Raw genomic sequence first — 21,812 nt, 5'->3', positions numbered from 1 at the left:
CCTCTTGAGTCAACCCTGAGCTAGTTTATACTATGACAGATCTGACAGTATCTTGAGATATGCTGAATAATATGGATCAAGGTGTGCGTTTTTCAAATACCTGTATGTGCTGACAAACTACATCTACACTACATGCTTAAATTGTGTGGCTAGATACATAAATGGCGATGAAGTGGTTTCTTACATTGAAACAAAACCAGCAAAAATTGTGTGCTGCATGCACTGTTTTCCTCCCACCTTCCTCTTTTCTAGACTGTCTGAAAGATCAATTAAAATGCTTTTGCACACAGCAGGCAGGAAAAAAGCACTTGCAGAAAGATGAAACTCCTTGCTTTGTTTTTAATATGATTGCTAAAGAAAACGGCTACGTCTACACTGGCCCCTCTTCCGTAAGGGGCATGTAAATTTCAAGAGTCGTCGTAGGGAAATCCGCGGGGGATTTAAATATCCCCCGCGGCATTTAAATAAAAATGGCCGCCGCTTTTTTCCGGCTTTTAAAAAAGCCGGAAAAGAGCGTCTAGACTGGCCCCGATCCTCCGGAAAAAGCGCCCTTTTCCGGAGGGTCTTATTCTTACTTTGAAGTAAGAATAAGACCCTACGGAAAAGGGCGCTTTTTCCGGAGGATCGGGGCCAGTCTAGACGCTCTTTTCCGGCTTTTTTAAAAGCCGGAAAAAAGCGGCGGCCATTTTTATTTAAATGCCGCGGGGGATATTTAAATCCCCCGCGGATTTCCCTACGACGACTCTTGAAATTTACATGCCCCTTACGGAAGAGGGGCCAGTGTAGACGTAGCCAACATGTATAATGGTTTAAAGATTTCCATAGTGAGAAAGTAACTACTGATAGCTCAATCATCCCTTTAGAAAGTGCAAAAGGGATTTCTTTATATTCTTAAATCCTTAGTAAACCTGTAAGCACTCGTACACAAATTGTGTTAAAATTGTGAAGAAAGTAGGAAAATTTATCCCAAAATTATATCAGATTAAAGAGTATAAATGCATTCTAAATATACAAACACACACACACCATTCTACATATCAAACAGCAAACAGCTTCCTTCATTTATCGACTTATACATTCTTTTGATAACTTTCCAAGTAATCCCACTTCTATGTTTAATATATTGCCCACTCAGATAAGACATACAACCACAGATACGGGGATTTTCTCTTTAACCACCATTCTGGGCAGCCCCAATAGAAGACTCCCCCACATTGGCCAAGCAGCAAGCCTCACTGTGCGCATTTTTCAGGGGTGTGAGAAAGCTTCAGAGGGCTAGCCGAGTCAGTCTGTAACTGGAAAAACTTAAACAACAAATAGTCTAGCAGCACCTTAAAAACTAACAAAACACGTTGATGGTATCATGAGTTTTTGTGGGTGAGGTCGGTGCAGTTTACTTTTTGGCCTCCCGGGCACCAACTGTAATGGTAATGTTGTGAGGTATCTGTCTACTGGAACAGGATTGAGACCTACCAACTCATTTCATACTAACATCAGATGATATCCGGTTACTATCCACCTCAGGCAAACATGAAATTGCTCAATTGAAGGCTCAAAGTCTCCACATCTCAGGCCAGGTCTAAATCAAACTCCAGAAGATAATCACAGGAGCGTCATTCTCCCCTGGACTGAAGACATAGCCTCATTCCCAAATCCCCTGAGCATACAGTCCACCACCCATGAACAACCTTTTTAGAGGCAAAGTAAGAACCGATGAATACTGAAGCTAGATGGTCATTCACAGGGCTTGACAAACGGCAGCGAAATTTACTCGCCAGCCCCACACTGTGCATGTGCAAGACCCGCATTGTGCTTGCGCGCGCCGCTGGTGAACGGGGCGACCGGCTGAAATCTACTCGCCACGGGCGAGTAGATACACTGATCTGTCGAGCCCTGGACATTCAAATGGTAACAAGAGTAGTTCTACTAGACCTCACACTCTTTAGACGATTGCAACTGCTCCCTCCTCCAGAGGATCACCACAGACAATTTTCTGCCCCCTATAAACTGGGTGCTTGCATTTCAGGTGAAGCTATGCAGGAGCAAAAACTTTCCTTCCCTATCTGGGGGACAATATTCATGCTAGTGGTCCACTCAGACAATTTTCCAACCAGCTGTGCTTCCCTCAGCTTCCCCTTCTTCTCTCTCCTGTAGCATCAAGTGAAAACATTTCAAGAAATAAGGCAGAAATTGATTGTTCCTATTAACAATTCATTTTTCTCAGCTGTTGCAACTAGAGATGTAAAATCCCGTTTTAAATGTTAACCAGTTAAACTATGCTTAACCAGTTAACCAACCACACTGGGGTGTGGCAGGCCCTACTGGGCTCACTACATTGCACCTTGGGCAGGGGGCTGCTCCAGCCGGACCAGGCACCAGTTAAAACAGGTAACCAGTAAGCATCACCCAGTAAGGTTAACCGGTTATCTGTTTACATTCCTAGTTGCAACCTCAGCAAATAATAGATTACGAGGCCACAAGGAGCCACATTGATCCAGTCTGATCTTAGCCTTCCCTTTGTTGACTCCTGTTTATATTAGAGCACACCATTTAGACAAATATCCAACCTCAATTTTAAAATAGTCTGTGATAGACAATCCCCCACAACCCTTGGTTCGTTATTTCAATGGTTAATTACTCTCACTGATAAAAATGTGCACCTTATTTCCAATATGAATTCGTCTAGTGTCAATTTCCAGCCACTGGATCATGTTATGCCTGGCAAGCTCATTATCAAACATTTCTTTCCCACACAGGTATTTACGGAAGGGGATCATGTCAGCTCTTAACCTGCTCTTTGTTATGCTAAGCAGCCGGAGCTATCAGAGCATATCTGTATAGGGCAGGGTTTTCAATTCTTTCATCCTTCTCATGACTATTCAGAACACAAGGACAGCTTTATGAGTGGTAACAGCTAATTTAGACTCTACCATATTGTAAGTATAGTTCGGATTATGTTTTCCAATGTGCATCACTTTGCATTTATCAATACTGAATTTCATCTGCCATTTTGTTGCCCAGTACCCAGTTTTATAAGATCCTTCTGTAACTCTTCACAGTCTGCTTTGGACTTAACTAGCTTAAGTAGTTTTGTATCACCTGCACATTTTGCTACCTCAGTGTTTAACCCTTTTCTCAGCTCACGTATGAATATGCTAAATAGGATCGATCCCAGAATGGACCCCAGGTGACACTACTAGTCACCTCTCTCCCTTCTCAAAACAAACCATGTAATCCCACCCTTTGTTTCTTATCTTTTATCCAGTTATTGATCCATGTGATTACATTCCCTCTTATGCCATGGCAGTTTGCTTTCCTTAAGAGCCTTCATTGAGGAACCTTGTAAAAGGCTTTCTGAAGATCTAAAAACACTATATTCGCTGGATCTCCCTAGTCCACAGGCTTGGAGACACCCCTCAAAGAATTCTGGTAGATTGCTGAAGCATGATTTCACTGTACAAAAACCACGTTGACTCTTCCACAACAAATCGTGTTCATCTATGTGACAATTCTGTTCTTTACTATAGTTTTAACCAGTTTGCCTGGTACTGAAGTAAGGTTTACCTGCCCATAATTGCCAGGATCGTTTCTGAAACCTTTTTTTTTTTAATTGGTATCATATTAACTATCCTCCAGTCATCTAGAACAGAAGCTAATTGAAATAAGTTACATACCACAATTAGTAGTTCCGCAATTTCACATCTGAATACTTCCAGAACTCTTCGGTGAATACTGTCCAGTCCCGGTGACTTATTACTGTTTAGTTTATCAGTGTGTTCCAAAATCTCCTCTAATGACACCTCATCTGGGCCAGTTCCTCAGATGTGTCACCTAAAAAGAATGGCTCAGATTTCAGAACTTCCCTCACCTCCTCCATCATAAAGACCAACTCAAGTCTTTAAATCCACTATGACACTTAGCCAGAAAGGGTTTAAGCAGCTAGCAGGCTACGTGACCCAAATTCAATGTCATAAAAGTATATACATGGTAATAAGGGCCTTTCCTTATACATAGCTAACCAAGCCATGATAAGATAGAGCTTTGAAATGCAAACCTGTATTGTTAGAGAATTAGCAGTAAACACTAATTGTATGTGTTTACATATAACTTGTTAAATGTTATCCATGTAACCAGATTAGCCTGTGGATGCTAATTCTCTTTCATGTGTTAATTACATCATATTATGCTTATGGATGGTTCAGTTAACCTTAAGATCAAAGATGTTGCAGGAAATAATATTACCTACATTGTCTTCACCTTAAATATTCTGTCCCATAATGAAATGCCTTGACAGTATGGCTGGATAATTGCCTTATGTTAATTAGTACTACAAATTTACCAGTGTATACACAAGAGAAATAAGATTTTTACTTCAAAGGAACAAGGTGCATTGCTTATTCTTCATTCAAGGAAAGTCTGTTTTGTTACCAGGTGGTCAAGAGGCTATAGTAGCCTGACAGAGATCTATAATCCTGTGATCTCAGAACTGCTTGGATCAGTTGCAAGATGGAAGTCTCTGGCTCCAGTCTAGATTACCCTACTAATTCTCACAGAAGAATATGAACCAACTCTATATTTGATGCATCTATTTGAATTATCATCTATGAAACAGATTCTGAATAGGGATGTTAGTTAACGGTTAACTGAATAGACGAGTAACTGCATGAATTCCTATCAGTTACTCGACTACTCTGAGGTCCCTGGGAGCAGGACCAGCAGTCAGTGTGCTCTGCCCCACTCCTGGAAAGCCCCCTGCCACCTTGCGCTGCTGCCTCTGTATCAGCACGGGGTGCCAGGCGACAGCTGGTCCATGAGGGAAGGCAGTTTAAAAAACATCTCCCCACCAGACTGGCTGCCTGCTGCCTCGCACTGCTGCCTCTGAGACAGAGTCCAGACTTATTGGTTAATCATATAGTTGACTACATGTCAACATCTCTAATCCCAAAGGAACTTTTCGCACCTCACCATTTCTACTATGAAACCACCTTAAGAACTTTACTCATATATGTATGTATAATGCTCTTTAACTAACACTCTCTTTTCTAATAAATCTTCGTTCCATTAATAAGAATCAGCTACTAGAGTGTACGTTCTGAAATAATTATTGATTGGGCAGGAAAAGCACCCAATCCTTTGAGACTGGTAGGACTTTATACATGATGAACAAAATTTTCAGGAAGTCTCATTACATTGGAATTGACTGTCTGGGTGCAAGCCAAAGGTTGGACTGCTTTAAGGGACTGTGTTTTGGTCTGCTGGGTAACCAGCAATGTATTGCAGAAGCTGTTTTGTTGCTGGCTTGGTGAATCTAAGTATTAGCATAACCAGCAGGATGTGGGATTGTCTGCGCCATACTTTGCTGTTTGCCTTCACTGAGCAATCTCAAGGCGGCCCCTCCCAGCACCAGCAATCACACCCTCTAACCCTTCTTGAACAGTGGGCATCACAGCTGGATACAGAATTCCAGCAGGGGTCGGCCCAGTGACAAATAGAGAAGTAACATAATCTCCCTATTCCGACTTGAGATTCTCCTCTGTCTATACACCCAAGGATTGCATTAGATCTTTTGACCACTGCTTCATTGTAGATGCTCATATTCAGCTGATTATCAACCATGACTCCAAAGTCTTTTTCAGAGATACTGCTCTGGATAGAATTCGCTGTACCATTAAGTATGACTGACATTCTTTGCTCCGAGATGTATGACATTGCATTTGGTTGCAGTGACGTGCATATTATTTGCTTGAGCACTGCTTACCAAGTGAACCAGATCGCACTAGATCAGTTACCTACACCCTTCGCTATTACCACTCTCCCAATCTCCCATCACCTGCAAACTTTATGAGTGATGATTTCATGCCTCAGTGAATGGCTCTGCATCAGCATGGCAAGTTTGAGCCATAAGGCCCTTTGCAAGCCTCTGTAATTTGACAGAAAAAGATAACAGTGACATTCTCATTTACTATCCATGGTACATAAGTGGCGCCCAGTGACCCCTGCTTTAAAGGAGACCAAAAAGAGGCAAATGCTGTGGGAAGAGTCTACTGATTTACCTGGTTAAGAAGGGCTGGTCTTGAATGACTCTGGCATGGTTTTGAGACTCACCCTATCCTTACAAACAGAAGGCTTGCAAGAAAGAGAGAGAACCCAGTTTCTGATCCAGTTAAGCCTGGGCCAGTGAAATTTAAAAAAAAAAAAGTGATGGCACAATTGGGTTGTGCAACACATGGCATTTGTATCCTATGTGGATAGTTGAGGTCTGAGAGTCTAATCAAAACCACTAACAGGAGCTAGGCTAGGGCCACAAGAACAAAACTTAAACATAAGCAACCTGGGTTTCTCTGTAAGGGACCCCAAATCAACACTCTTTAAATAGGAAAATAAATTGCAATCTGCCAATTGACCATTAGGAGAAGTCAGTGCCTAGAGCTTTCAATCAGTCATGCATAACAGGAGTCGCGGAGTCGCTACTACTCATGGTTCTGCATATTAGTGGGTCTTCTGTCCCATCCATGGGTGGGGGGGAAGGGCACCAGGGGCTGGGAGCCATGGGGAACTCACTGTAGCTACCAGGATCACAGTGTTCCCTGCAGCTCCCAGCCCCCTGGATGAGTTCCCATGGCTCCTGGCTGTTGCAGTGAGTTTGGGAGCCATAGGGAGCACACCCGGAGGGTGGGGAAGGGGAAAGCAGGAGCCAATGCTCCTAGTATTTGCAAATTTCGCCATTCACTATGGATGCAGTCACAGATTGGAACATCCAAACCTAGCTAAATATGGATATACGTGGTGCTTGATCTGCAAAGAAGCTATGTCCCTTTGGGATTAGTCATGATGTTATGAAGGCCAGACCTTTAACGTGCTTCAAAAAAGAACTAAATAAATCCAAAGAGGTTAGGTCCATCAATTCTTATTAGCCAGGATAGGTAGGAACGGTGTCCCTAGCCTCTGTTTGCCAGAGGCTGGAAATGGATGACAAGAGAGGAATTGCTCGATGATTCCCTGTTCTGTTCAGTCCTTCTAGGGCATCTGGCATTGGCTACTGTCGGCAGACAGGATACTAGGCTAGATGGACCTTTGGTCTGACCCAGTATGGCTGTTCTTATGTTCTTATTGATGACAACAGAAAACGTCCCTGCATAACAGTACTCAACATCACTGATAAGAAAGTCATTTTGCTTCTCTCCTAGACTGGATCTAATGTTCAACAGAAGACCTCATTCACGGAAAGCAATGAAGCAGGAAATACCATATACCAACCATGCAGGCAGCATAACACCAGTGAGCAAGCACAGAATTAGTAACTACAAACAAAAGAAGAGAGGAGACTCTGGGTCAAACAAAAATGAAACTAAGTAACCATCTCATAAATTTAAATTAGCCTGAGATTATAAAAGATGCAATCAAGATTATTCAATTAGCTTTGAACTCAAAAATTACTACTTCCCAGAAGGAATCATTTTCTCTCTCTCTACATATATATTAGGGAGATGCCTGTAGAGACTCCATCATTAGGGTTGTACTGAGGTTCACACTTAAAGCAGGGCTCACTTCCCTATTTCACATGTTAATTACTGAGTTTATTGCAGTAAATTTGGAGACTAATTCCTCAGAAGACAATTAGTTTTCTATCCATTGCTTTTAAGGAGAAGTCTTTATTGCCGTTTGCAGAGGAAGCATTTTTAAAATGCACCTTTTGGAAAAGCTGCCATTTTTTTCAGATGTCTGATTCCCTTCAGCTAAACCAACATCCCCATGCTTCAGAAGACAAACAGAGCAAACTAAGGCACAGACCAATTTAGAACGTCAAGCACAACAGGTCATTTACCTTAGTGCGGTAAAAAAACAACATCTCCCAACTAAAGAAGTAAAGATACGTTACATACTGTGCCCAACATCCATAAGTTCATGACAGAGCTAAACTCAGAATCCCGGAGTATGCCAGCCAGCCCCTCAGTCAAAGCCATTCAATCACATTTCATATTCTTGAGCAGACTACTATATCTCCTCATGTGGGACAGTAACATTTGCCATCTGCAGACTGAAAGCACAATGCAAGGAAGTTCTCCAATTCAAAAATGCACTAAATGTGAAAGTCCTCCATCTATTTGTCATTGGGGAGAAGGATTTGGCATTACAACCCTATCACCATCTCGTCCCTGACTAATATGAGATTGGCAGTACATTTCTAACTCTTCAAAAACCTACACTCAGAAACCCTGTACTTTCTTCAAGGATTTTACCTAAACTCTCCCTAAATTAGGTCTATTCCATTTAGTCCACAATATCTTGTCAAACTGTTCAACATTCCATGCTTGTTATTGCACTGTACAGGGGTCAGGTTTTACGGTTTCTAAAGACAAGACGCCATACATAGTACCATCAACGACATTTTGTGTTCAGCCACAGTGGAAGTAATTTGATGCTGCTTATGCCAAATCTGGTAATCCTTCTCTATACCACCATTTATTTATAAAACTCTGATATCCACTGCATGACTTTACATCCACATGCATACAATATACATATTACACAGAACAGAAAGCTACTCATGCACCTTCAAGTATTAAATAAACGCCTACCAGCAAATACAGTAATGATACAGACCAATAAGACACAACAAAAATACCATCAAGCCCTCCCCTGCGCATCTGAAAAAGACAATTAATCCACCACAGGATAGTGGCAGAAAGATTTGAATTCTCCTGTCTTGGAACCAAGGCAGAGAATACTTTCCCACCAGCACCCTCCAAACTATAAAGACGGTGGAATCCAGCCAGACCTTCGCTGCAGGTAAAGAAGAATTTGGATAACACAGTCCCATACCAATTAGGACTCTGTAATTGAAAATCAAACATGCCCAGCCCCTGCTACTTTTTACACTGGTTTGTGGAGAGTCTTTGTCTCTTTCTCACCTGCATGCTGTATCAGAGCATGTTCAGCACTCTTGGTAGTATTGCATGTGACTAGACATCTCTTTAGCATCACTCTCAGATCTCCAGAAAAGCACAGCCCTTTACTAACCACTCACTCTATGCTACTGGTTCAGAAGCTCTCTTTTCAAACTTCCAATAATTCACAAAGATGGTGAAGCTCTGAATGAGTTATAGAGATCATTCCTGACATCGGCAGTTATCTATCTTCATCCGATCAATTACATTACATTTATACAAACATTAAACATTCTGATGATTTATCTCAACTCAAAAAAAAAAAAAAAAACCCTGGAAAATTTGCTGATAGCGAGCTCAGACGTAGCAAGACTCTTCATAGTGAAGTCCTAACAAAAGGCTACTTTGCCTAGTGGATGCAGCTGGGAGCTGCAAGCCGGGAACACGTCTATTCTGATTTCTACCAATACATTCCAATGTGGCTTTAGGACATTTTGAAACTCAGTTGCCTATATTAAGGTATCTAATCCCAATTTCATTGCCTAACCAAAATTGGCTTCGATTTCTGAGGGATGGAGCATCTGCTATGCCCCCCCCCCCCCCCCCCAGTTAAGTCAATGGGTGATGGAGCTCCTCCAAATCTTGGCCCCTACATTTCAAACGTTTCTCTGTGTCTCAGCCCCCCTGTTTCATGAGAGGGTAAACTTTTCCCCCATCTCTCAAGGCAGTTAACAATGGTGAAATGCGCCGAACAGGGAACTCTACAAAGGACCACTCTAAATTATTTCAATACACCACACTGTACAAAACACGTTTGCTTTTCTGCCCAACTCTGTTCATTGTGTTACCTTGTCCTCCAGCATCAGTGCTAGCTTACTAGAGGCCCTAAGAAGCAATATTTTTGCCCCTCACACACATACTAATAGTAGGAGGGGACTTGAGCTGGTTAGGGTACTGAGCAATTGCTTAGGGCAGTGGTCCCCAATGCAGTGCCCGCGGGCGCCATGGTGCCCGCCGGGCCATTTCTGTGCATCCACCAAGTGATAAGGGCCGGCCCCGCCCCCAGGCGTGCGGTGCATGGGCAGAGCCAGTCCCTGGATGCATTGGCTGCGCTGGCCTCGGGCGCGCAGCACATGGTCAGTGCTGGCCCCGGGCACATGGCAGTGAGGCGGCCCCACCCCCGGGTGCGCGGCGCAAGGTCTGTGCCAGCCCCAACCCCGGACGTGCGGCGTATGGGCGGTGCCGGCCCAGGCACATGGGCAGCGCCGGCCCCAGGCACGCAGCACATGGGCAGCCCCGCCCCCGGGTAAGCGGCGCATGGGTGCTGCCGGCTCCTGGGCACGTGGCACAGGCCCCAGCTCCGGGCACGCAGCGCATGGGCGGTGGCAGCCCCGCCCCCAGGCATGCAGGACATGGGCTGATCCGGCCCTGGGCGTGTGGCATGTGGGCAGCCCCACCTCTGGGCGTGCAGCACAGTTGTGGCGCCAGCCCCAGGAGTGCGGCGCATGGGTGGCGCCAGCTCCGGGCACGCAGCATATGGGTGGCCTCGCCCCCAGGAACATGTGCGGCCCCGCCCCCGGGTGCCCGGTGTGGGAGCAGCCCTGCCCCCGGGCGCCCGGCAGCCCCAAAAGGTTGGGGACCACTGGCTTAGGGTGTCTACACATAAAGTACTGAAACAGCACAGCTGTGCTGCTGCAGCACATCTGGTGAAGACACTCTATGCCAATGGGGAAAAAAAAACCTGCCTCCGCAAGCAGCATGACTCTATTGACAGGAGAAGCTCACATAAAGCCCACATAAAGCTGTGCACATGAACACTTATGTTGGTGTAACTTATGTCACTCAGGGGACTGAATATTCACACTCCAGAGCAACATAACTTTGCAGACATAGACTGCAATATAGACATATTCTAAGTCCACTTACGCCTCGCACCAGCCCTGCCCATCCTCCCATCCATCCTCAAACTGCATTTCTTGGTCTCCTATTGTGTCTTGTCAATCAGGTTATTTCTAGATTCTCTAGGACAGACACTCTCTTTGTGATCAACAAGTTGAACCTCTCTAGTCCAGCACTCTCTCGTCAGGCAACACCCATGGTCCAGCATGATTTTGGTTAGCCAGATGTCCACTTATGGATATAGCCAAGTTTTCCATGGTCCCATAAAGTTTGTTTACAGCCACTAGTACTTTAATTTACCCCTAAATGGCTTCGAAGCCGTGGAAGTGTTAGTAATGCTGCTAGACAGTACTGACCTCCCATTGTTCGGAACCGGTCAGGTCTGAGGGTGTTGGACTAGAGACATTCAACCTGTAGCGTGTCAAAATTAAATATAAATCAACAATGTAACATTGTTGCAAAAAAACAAACACCATTCTGGGATGTATTAGCAGGGGTATTGTAAGCAAGACAGAAGATATTATTTTTCCACTCTTCTCAGCACTGGTAAGACCTCATCTAGAGGAATGTGTTCAGTTCTGGGCACCACACATAGGAGAAAAGTCCAGAGAAGAGCAACAAAAATGATTAAAGGTCTAAAATGCATGACCCACCAGGAAACATTGAAAAAAATGTGTTTAGTCTGGAGAAGAGAAGACTAAGAGAAAACCGATAACAATAGTAGGTAAATGGTTGTAATAAAGACAAGGGTTATAAATTGTTTTCCTTATCAAGGAATAAGAAGCAATGGGCTTACCGCAAGGAAAATTTAGGTAAGACATTAGGGAGGTTAAATTTAAATTGACTAATAGTTGATGGGATTTCCATCGACTATTCAATTAGTCGATAAGGGAGCCTGAGCCTTTGAAATGTACACGAGCCCCACAGGGAGCGCGGGGCCAGTGGGAACTCCCTCGGTGGCCCACACTGCCTGTGGGACCTCAACCTTTGAAAGGCCACTGGAGCTCTTGAACATTTCAAAGGCACAGGCACTGCAGGGAGCAGATCCTGCTCTTCCCACTTGCTGTCTCTCTCTGACAGAGGCCGCAAGCGGGGGAAGCAACTAGTCACATCACTAGTCAACTATCCAATAAGCTTATACTCAGGGCTCGACAAATAATGCAATCTACTCACCCGTGGCGAGTAGACTGTAACCCGGAAGAGCCGGGTTCGGGCGATCTGTGCATGCGCAAAATGATCTGTGCATGCGCAGATCGCTGGACAGCGCGGCTGGCAAGCAGGGCTCGCCACGGTTCGGCAAGCCCTGCTTATACTTGTCAACTAATCGCTTACATCTCTATTAGACATTAGAAAAAACTTACTGTCGGAGTAGTTAAGCATAGGAATAAATTGCCCAGAGAGGCCGTAGAATCTCTGTCATTGGAGATTTTAAAGAGCAGGTGAGACAAACACCTGTCTGGGATGGTCTAGATGGTTCTTGGTCTCGCCATGAGTGCAGGGGCCTGGACTTGATAACCTTTTGTGATTCCTTCCAGTTCTAAGACTGTATGATTCTATTTAAAAAACCTAGGGAAGTTGGGAAATCTCCATCACTGGGGGTTTTTAAGAATAGGTTCAACAAACATCTGCCCAGGCCATGCCACTTCCAGCTGCTCCCCTTGGCTGGAAACAGTGAACCAGAGCCAATGGGAGCCATGAGGCTCCATAGGTATGGACCCTTTAGGTAAACAAAGCAGCAAGGACCCACTAGCAGCTTCCCCGATGCGGCCCATGTCCCACTGTGAGAAACAGTAGTCTAGCTAAGGGTGCGTCTACTCTGCAAGGCTTAACTCGAAATTAGCTACGCAAGTTGAGATACATCAATTGCGTATCTTAGTTTGAAATAGCTTATTTCTAATAGGGAGCATCCACACAGTACCATAGAATCACAGAGTACTAGGACTGGAAGGGACCTCGAGAGGTCATCGAGTCCAGTCCCTTGCCCTCATGGCAGGACCAAATACTGTCTAGACCATCCCCAATAGACATTTATCTAACCTACTCTTAAATATCTCCAGAGATGGGGAGTCCACAACCTCCCTGGGCAATTTATTCCAGTGTCTGACTACCCTGACAGTTAGGAACTTTTTCCTAATGTCCAACCTAAACCGCCCTTGCTGAAGTTTAAGCCCATTGCTTCTTGTTCTATCCTCAGAGGCCAAGATGAACAAGTTTTCTCCCTCCTCCTTATGACACCCTTTTAGATACCTGAAAACGGCTATCATGTCCCCCCTCAATCTTCTCTTTTCTAAACTAAACAAACCCAATTCTTTCAGCCTTCCTTCATCGGTTATGTTCTCTAGACCTTTAATCATTCTTGATGCTCTTCTCTGGAACCTCTCCAATTTCTCCACATCTTTCTTGAAATGCAGTGCCCAGAACTGGGCACAATATTCCAACTGAGGCCTAACCAGCGCAGAGTAGAGTAGAAGAATGACTTCTCGTGTCTTGCTCACAACACACCTGTTAATGCATCCCAGAATCATGTTCGCTTTTTTTGCAACAGCATCTCACTGCTGACTCATATTCAGCTTGTGGTCCACTATAACTCCTAGATCCCTTTCTGTCGTACTCCTTCCTAGACAGTCGCTTCCCATTCTGTATGTGTGAAACTGATTGTTACTTCCTAAGTGGAGCACTTTGCATTTGTCTTTATTAAACTTCATCCTGTTTACCTCAGACCATTTCTCCAATTTGTCCAGATCATTTTGAATTATGACCCTATCCTCCAGAGCAGTCGCAACCCCTCACAGTTTGGTATCATCTGCAAACTTAATAAGCGTACTTTCTATGCCAATATCTAAATCATTGATGAAGATATTGAATAGAGCCGGTCCCAAAACAGATCTCTGCGGAACCCCACTTATTATACTTTTCCAGAAGGATTGTGAACCATTAATAACTATTCTCTGAGCATGGTTATCCAGCCAGTTATGCACCCACCTTATAGTAGCCCCATCTAAGTTGTATTTGCCTAGTTTATTGAGAAGAATATCATGCGAGACCATATCAAATGCCTTACTAAAATCTAGGTATACCACATCCACCGCTTCTCCCTTATCCACAAGACTCGTTATCCTACCAAAGAAAGCAATCAGATTGGTTTGACATGATTTGTTCTTTACAAATCCATGCTGTCTGTTCCCTATCACCTTGCCACCTTCCAAGTGTTTACAGATGATTTCCTTAATTACTTGCTCCATTATCTTCCCTACATATTTCGAAATAGAGCATTCATCCTCCGACTTCCCTTGTTCCTCGTACAATGACGGTTACAGGAGTCGGAGTAAGAAGTCCTCCACCTTGACAGTATTTTGACACTATTTAGAAATAACTGCGGACTAAGTTATTTGTGAATAGTGCTAGTTATTTCAAAATAGTGTTGCAGAGCAGACGTACCCTAATACTTAGTCCTATCTCACTGCAGGATACTGGATCAGGTGATTTATCGTGGTCTCTTCTAATCCTACATTTCTATTATTCTGTTTCTATACAGAACCTAGCACAATGGAGTCCTTATCTCTGATTGCAGTTATACTGACACTGCACAATCATAACACAAATAATTAATCGTGCTGCTACAGCAATTTTACTAATAGCAAAGTTGTGTTTGTTTATTTTTTGGAAAAGAAATTTCATTTAGGGGATTCACATATATATATAGAGAGAGAGAGAGAAAGACAGCATCAGTATGGTTCTTAATCCGCCACAAATATACAGGCAACATTCACATCATCATGTCAGTACAGAAATATCATGGTAATGATTCTGACTGTGAGGGGTGGGTCTTTTCATGTTCCTATGGTTACCATAAGGCACTTTTCTGACCAAACCAAACTGCCGCAGAGAAATAGTAGGAGGATGTCACACAGGCATTTAATTTGGTTTGACAAGTGACATCATGCCTCTTAAGAGCTATCAAAAACGTGTTTTAGACCACAAATCTTTAGCATAGTATATGTGCAAACTTATTGCAAAGAGGATATATATTTTCCTCCAAATGCTTGCTATGCATGAAGACTAGTAGAGATCAGATTAGAGTTTCCTCCATGAGAGTTAAAGATACCATAACTACCTGAGGCAGAATAAAAAAGCCCAGTTTTCTTCATTAATGAGGTCTTCAAATAATGGAAAGGAAAGAATCTTCATTTGTGGTCTTGGCAGGGAAATGAACAGTGAGTGAACTTCAGATATGCTGCTTCTCCCAAAATAAGAGTATTTTAAATATTTAACAGTCTTGATATAGTGCTGTGCTCCACTGATGCATTGTACAGACATGAGCTACAACTCAAGCTCTCACATGTATTCTGTTAAAGTTTCAGAAGGCTGTTTTCATTTTTAAGAAGTTATCACTTTTACAAGCTGAGCTGCAATGACTAAGTTGCTTAACACAGGCAATCAAGGCCTGATTTGAAAATGATCAGTTCTGATTGGGAATAACAAGATGATATATCTCATGTAGGACACTGGTTTTTGCTAGACCTCATATTTTAAAAAAACCTAACTAATTCAGGATTCTCAATACATCCTATCAAAATAGGATCACAGTTTAGATTAGGGATGTTATTGGTTACCCAAATAACCGGTTACTGATAAGCGAATGCTTATCGGTTAACAGTCTCGGTTAACCACAACAACCCTCATGATATGCATTTAAAACTCGGACCGGTAGGCTGGCTCAATCTCAAAACTGGTCTGAGTTTTAAATGACGAACATGCAGGGCAGCTGCCTGCCACCCTGCGCTGCTGCCTCTGATACAGAAGTAAGGATGTGAATGAGTAATGGGCTGGTCAACTATAAGGAAATGCTTATTGGATAGTCAACACACTAGTCGACCAGTTGCTAACCCCCTTTGCTGCCTCTATCAAAAAGAGGCAACAAGGGGAGTGGGGAGAAGAGGAGGAAGTGCTGGCCCAGGCTGCATCTGGCATTTCAAAGCAGCTGACCTCAGGCTCCACACGATGCTGCCGCTTTGAAATGCCGCATACACCCCGGGGCAACATGTGGCATTTCAAAGCAGCAGCGCTGCATGGAGCCCGGGGTCAGCAGAGGCACTGCTGCTTTGAAACACTGCATGGAGCCTGACACCGGGCTCCCCGCAGTGTTTCAAAGTGGCAATACCACATCGAACCCAGGGTCAGCTGGGGACTCAGAGTCCCCAAATGACCCTGGACTCTATGCAGCTCTACTGCTTTGAAATGTTGCGGGGAGCACAGGGGCAGTGGGGGACTGTTTGAGTGACCCTGGGGCTGTTACTACACTTCAAAGGCAGAAGTGCCCTTATCGATTAATCAAATAGTCGATACAAATTGCATCAACTATTCGATTAGCCAATTAATCGAAATTTTACATCCCTATACAGAAGCAGCAGCACGGAGTAGTAGGTGGCTACCCAGGAATGGGGCCAGCAGTTCATGGGCTGTCAACCCTGCCCCCAGGAGGGTGCCAAGTAACCATGCAACCACTAAGAATTGCAGTGGTTACATAGTTATTAAAATATCCAATTTCTAACATCCCTTGTTTAGCTTGGTAAAAACTAAGTCTGACAAAACTCAAGAAATACAGAAATGTTCCAGTGAGGGCTTTCTTTCCCTCACAGATTGCATTAAAAGAGAGTTTCTCTGTTTACACTCAAGCCTTTAACCAAAAAATAAATAAAATAAGATCTCTGCCTTTCTTTGAACTGTTTCATGTGACACTCAGAAACTGAAACTGAGCAGAAAGAAATAAACCTGACTCACTATTGCTCAAGATGAGAGAAAAAGCAAACCATGGGGAAAAAGTTTTTTTGGGGGAAAAAGTTAGATTTTCAAAATATTCAAGAATCATAATATAAGATGTATTAATTACATGGACAGGGACAATTATGTTTTTTTAAAAAGGAATATATTTAAAATTCCCATTCTTCTCTACGGGAGAGTCAGAGCAAGTAAAGCCAAATTCAAGACTCCAGATCCTATTCTTAGGTCAATCATTCACTGGTTGGTTGACCTTAAGCAAGTCAGTTAACCTCCTGGTCTTTCAGTGTTCTCACTTTTAAAACAGGGGTTAGGAGGGTTAATTAAGGGCTATGAGATCCTTTGTGAAAGACACTACATGAGTTCAACCCAGCAGGCTCAGCACAAATGAACCACGCTACAACTGAACTGAGCGGGAAACTCTAAAACTACTAGGAAAATGTGGCAAATGGACAATTGGAGAAAGAAATGAAGTAGCACTTGAGCGTATACAGGTAAAATGCCACTGCCGTGCAACTTGACAGAGTGTAAAAGATTTCCCTGGAGATAATTTAGATGAAAATGTCCAAAGACTGAATGTTAATTCCAGCTCCTGGTAGAATGAGGTATATAAAATGTAACCTCATGGCTGTAGGCCGCTCCATTCCTCCAGCTGGCTTTATAAACAGGGCTGTCAACAGGGAAGGGCAAAAGGGACCCACAATTTAAAGGGTTAAGAGCTCCCAGTCACCACTACTGATACCGAGGGATCGGCAGGAGCCCCACGCAGCACGGGCCACACAATGCTAACCGGCTGGCTGGAGGACACTGGCTCCTAGCCCCACTCCTTCTGCGGGCCTGTAGTACCTTCCCGCACCTTCCCCGGGAGCCCAGCAGTTCTATCAGCAGTCCTGTCCACAAACCTCAATCAATTCCTTCCAGCCAATGCCTACTGAATTAAAATCCACCACCACCACCACTAGACACACACAGTTCAATACATGTGGTTACATTGTCTACTCTGCCCCTTGAAACATTTATGCTTTAGAGTCAAAATTCAAGGTCTCCTCCACCTGCATGACACTTCCAGCCATCAGTGCTGTGTATGATTGCATTTTTAAATGCATCATTCATAAAATTGCAGAGCAGCCCAAAGAAAAGGAAGGGGTTCAGAAAGAAGGTCCCAAATAAGAGCAAGTGAGGGCCCTAACAAGGCCCTGTTTGAATCACGAGATAATTGCCAGAAAATTGAGGCTGAGTTGCAGACAAGCCATGGAAAATTGTGGAAAAAGAATAACTGACCTTATTATGTCCCGTCTTAAAGTCCATTATTATTTTTTCATGATTTTCCACTTTCAGCCACCTGGGGGCCCAGGGCTGACCAAAGCCCTGATATTTGGTTGTCTTTATTTTACACTTTCAGAGCTCAGTGGCTGGAGGAGGAGGAAGTCAACTAGGTTTTGAGTGGCCTTTTCCAAAAAGTGGAAACTGCTGACATTAGAAAAAAATGTCAGGCATTTCCCAGGTCTAGAAGTTCTTCACTTTGTAGATGCTGATGCTCAGAAGACACAAAGGGTATGTCTACCCTTGCAGCCTAATTCGAACTAGGGCTGCAAATGTAGGTATTCGGAATTGCAAATCAAGCCTGGGATTTAAATATCCCCTGTTTGATTTGCATCTTCCCGTCCGGGCAGCATTTTTTGAAATTTACAAGCCCAAAGTAACTGCCCGTGTCTACACGCAGCAGTGAAACGGGCATTCGAAATAAAGCCCTAGTTCGAACTACCTGTTAAACCTCGTTGCAAGAGGAATAACAGGTAGTTCGAACTAGGGCTTTATTTTGAACACCTGTTTCACTGCTGCGTGTTTAAATCCTGGGCTTGATTTGCAGCCCTAGTTCAAATTAGGCTGCAAGTGTAGACTTACCCAAAGTTACTGCAGTCATGATACAAGACCACAAATATGCTGCTTTCCCCTCTCCCCCGTTCCTCCAAAAAAATAATGGTTTAACTTATTTGCCTCTCTCTCCAGTGGTACCATCATGAAATTGTCAATGAGAAAAGAAAACAATTTGTGCAGCACTTCCCAAACTGCTGCACAAACAGTTAAGCTTCCCGATCTCACACGTTTAGTGACTTCTAGCATTTAACAACCTGAGGATTTGAAGCAGGGCTGAAGTGACTTGCAAAGGCTCACATAGCAAATCAGTCGCAGAGCTGCTCTCAGGACTCCCCATACCAGTTCTGGTAGCCACCAGAGACTTCTTCCCTGGCTAAGGCTCAGTAATCATTTGCAAATGAAATGCAACGGGAGTTGAGCACTTCCACAGTCCTCAAAACCCAGAGCTATGGAGATTAAGTTATATTTTGTTTTGCTAGTGTTAATCTAATGTTTTCCAAAGGTGCATGCATTTGAGTCCATTAGCACAACAACAATTCAAAGTAGAAAGCAAAGTTTTAGAATAAACATGCCCTGCTCACCCTCTGGATGAAATCCCTGGTTTAAATATTTATTCAAACACATTGCTTCGATGCGCTACGTGTGCAGTGCCAAAGACACCTTAAAGTTTCTTCTTACAATGATTTGCATACGGAAGTTTCATTAAAGAGATAACCCAATCTTACAGTGCTACTCCACAGGTGCATGCTGACCTCTGCACTGGACTGGCAGAAAATTGTGACGTAGTTCCAAGTCTTCAATGACCCCTTCTATGGCCATATATAAACAACTCCTAGTTCTCATCCCATATATAAAAATAGGAGTAATACCCACCTCTCTCTCATGGAGGCTGCTTACTCTATACAATGCTTTGAAAATGAGACTTGTTAAATACATTATGGCTGTGTCTAGACTGCATCCCTTTTCCGTAAAAGGGATGCAAATTAGACACATCGCAATTGCAAATGAAGCGGGGATTTAAATCCCCCCCGCTTCATTTTCATAAACATGGCTGCCGCTTTTTTCCGGCTCGGAGCTTTGCCGGGAGAAAGCGCCAGTCTAGACAGGGATCTTTCGGAAAATAAAGCCTTTTCCGAAAGATCCCTTATTCCTTTTTTTAAGAGGAATAAGGGATCTTTCGGAAAAGGCTTTATTTCCCAAAAGATCCGCGTCTAGACTGGCACTTTTTTCTGGCAAAGCTCCGAGATGGAAAAAAGCGGCCGCCATGTTTATGCAAATGAAGCGGGGGGATTTAAATCCCCGCTTCATTTGCAATTGCGATATGTCTAATTTGCATCCCTTTTACGGAAAAGGGATGCAGTCTAGACACAGCCTATAAGCATAACACTCTTTTCTTCTCACCCCTATATTATAGACCGTGTTTTGGTGAAGAACTTTTAACTGGGGAGAGGAAGGAAATGACAAAATTCTTTGGAAGCTGAGAGTGGCAGGTGGATGGAATCATCAGAACCAGACAGTTCCATGGTGCTTGGATGGCTGGACTATGGACAGACCCATCAGAACCAGAAGAGTCCAAGGCACTCTGGCAACCAGACTATGGGAAGCATCTGGTATTGTCATTTCATGGTGTTTGGAAAGACTACGGATGGAAACATCAGAACCAGGTGCTTGTGGGGTGTTGAGATGGCAAGACGATTGTGTCTGAGATCAGGCAGGGCCCTCTCTTCTGAGCCACCCATCAAATCCATGGATACTAGAGTGATTTAAATTCACAGAGCCTGAACAAAGTCCGACCAATGCCCCAATCTCTACTATATGCCTAGGCCAACTCTCAGGGCACAGACCTGCAGTCTAGTACCCCAGTGTGAGAGCTGGACCCCACTGTCCAGCTGACAAGGCCCTCTGGGTGCAGAGGCAACCCTTCAGACACTCTCATACTTAAAACACACTCTCTCTTTTTACGAGGGTGCTAGAAAATCTTCTGGGAAACAGCTGGTTGGACTTGGGCTGCCATAATGCAGTGTAGAGTCAACAATTCCAAACCTGAGGTTACAAAATGAGTGTAGATGCTCAAGCCGTAGGTTAACAAACCCCAGAGCTGCTAACAAGTTCTGCAATTCTTGGGTGTGCACATATCAACGCTGGCTAGTTAGAGTGGTTCTGTGCACACTGCCATTTCGAGATCTGATACAATAACCAACCAGGTCCGAACTGCCCACGCACATAGACGGTGGAGTGGTACTGTGCTGAGCCACTAGGGAGTGCCTCCTTACTCAAAGATCTAGTCTATGTCTTCTATTATGGAAGTGTTTCCCAATTTTATTTGGCCACAGTACCCTTTTAAACTTAAAAGAATTTTGTGGAACCCCTAATAACAGTCTTATATATGGAGCTGAAAAAGTAGACCACAAGTAAGTAAGCATAATAATAACTATCGATGCAGCTAGTATATTCGTATTCAGTAATCCATGTGATCTATGCTCCCTGAGAGTGACTACAGGGATTTACGGTTGTATATAACAGGCGATTGCACCAGACTGACTGAGTGCATGTGCAGCGCTGAGTAGTGACATCGTCGACCCCCACTCTCTGGCTAAGCTGGCATTCCACAGGGACACTTATCGTGGCAAACACAAATGAAAATTGTTTTCAATAAAATTCATAAATGCTTAAATATTATTTATTTTTTTAAATCACAAAATGTTATTGTAAAGGAATTTTCTCACTGAACCCTTATTTTCACTTCACAGAACCCGGGGTTCTGCAGAACACCATTTGGGAAACACTGTATTATGGTATTAGAGAACCTGGTTGCTACTTAACAACTCCCTCCACACACTGACCCTGAACAAAAACCCTAGTGTAATCGAACGAGAAGTAGAGTGGCAAAGTATGGTAATATTATGACTAAGTAGAAGCTGAGAAAGGACACCAGATGTGAATGTGGAGTGCGTAAGCAAGTCTTTGAATGCTGCCTGACGCAGCACTCTCCATCAAAATCCTGTACTCCCAAGGAGCTATTCAAGATAAGTGATCCCAGCAGAACTTCACAACGGCTTTGGAGCTATGGTGATGATCCTCACTGAACAATATGCATCTTCTGAATAGGCTTCAAGGAAATTCCCATCCAGACTTTCACAGTTACCAGAAGCACAGTGCCTTCAACGGTGCACAACGACATCTGATGCTGTGAACCTGAGAAAAATGAGATCTGAAAGGCCCCAGCAACATGGGGCAGAGAGGGCTAAAAATAACTGTAGCTTATACTGCTGAGATGCTGTGCAGAGAAAGGGGCTGTCCCTCTAGAGCGGTGCTGCAAGTCACAAAAAGGAAGAAAGAAAAAAAAAAACCTCCATGAGAACACAAAGG

The 21,812-nt window shown here is 43.7% G+C and overlaps 1 protein-coding gene across 11 annotated transcripts in view; it reads right to left on the bottom strand.

The window, feature by feature from the left end:
• The window catches only part of TSNARE1 (t-SNARE domain containing 1), a 731,183-nt gene that overhangs the window by 638,711 nt on the left and 70,660 nt on the right, over positions 1 to 21,812 (bottom strand). For 9 of the 11 annotated variants that reach the window (XM_075920025.1, XM_075920034.1, XM_075920028.1 and 6 more), the window contains one exon: positions 3,675 to 3,831. The exons of the other annotated variants lie outside the window; for them this stretch is intronic. The gene's annotated coding sequence lies outside the window, so the exon portion shown is untranslated. The remainder of the gene's footprint in view (positions 1 to 3,674; positions 3,832 to 21,812) is intronic. 11 annotated transcript variants of the gene reach the window in all.

This window comes from Pelodiscus sinensis, chromosome 2 (genome assembly GCF_049634645.1).
Source record: "Pelodiscus sinensis isolate JC-2024 chromosome 2, ASM4963464v1, whole genome shotgun sequence".
Taxonomy (NCBI): domain Eukaryota; kingdom Metazoa; phylum Chordata; order Testudines; family Trionychidae; genus Pelodiscus; species Pelodiscus sinensis.
This window is presented reverse-complemented; position numbering and strand designations above follow the sequence as displayed.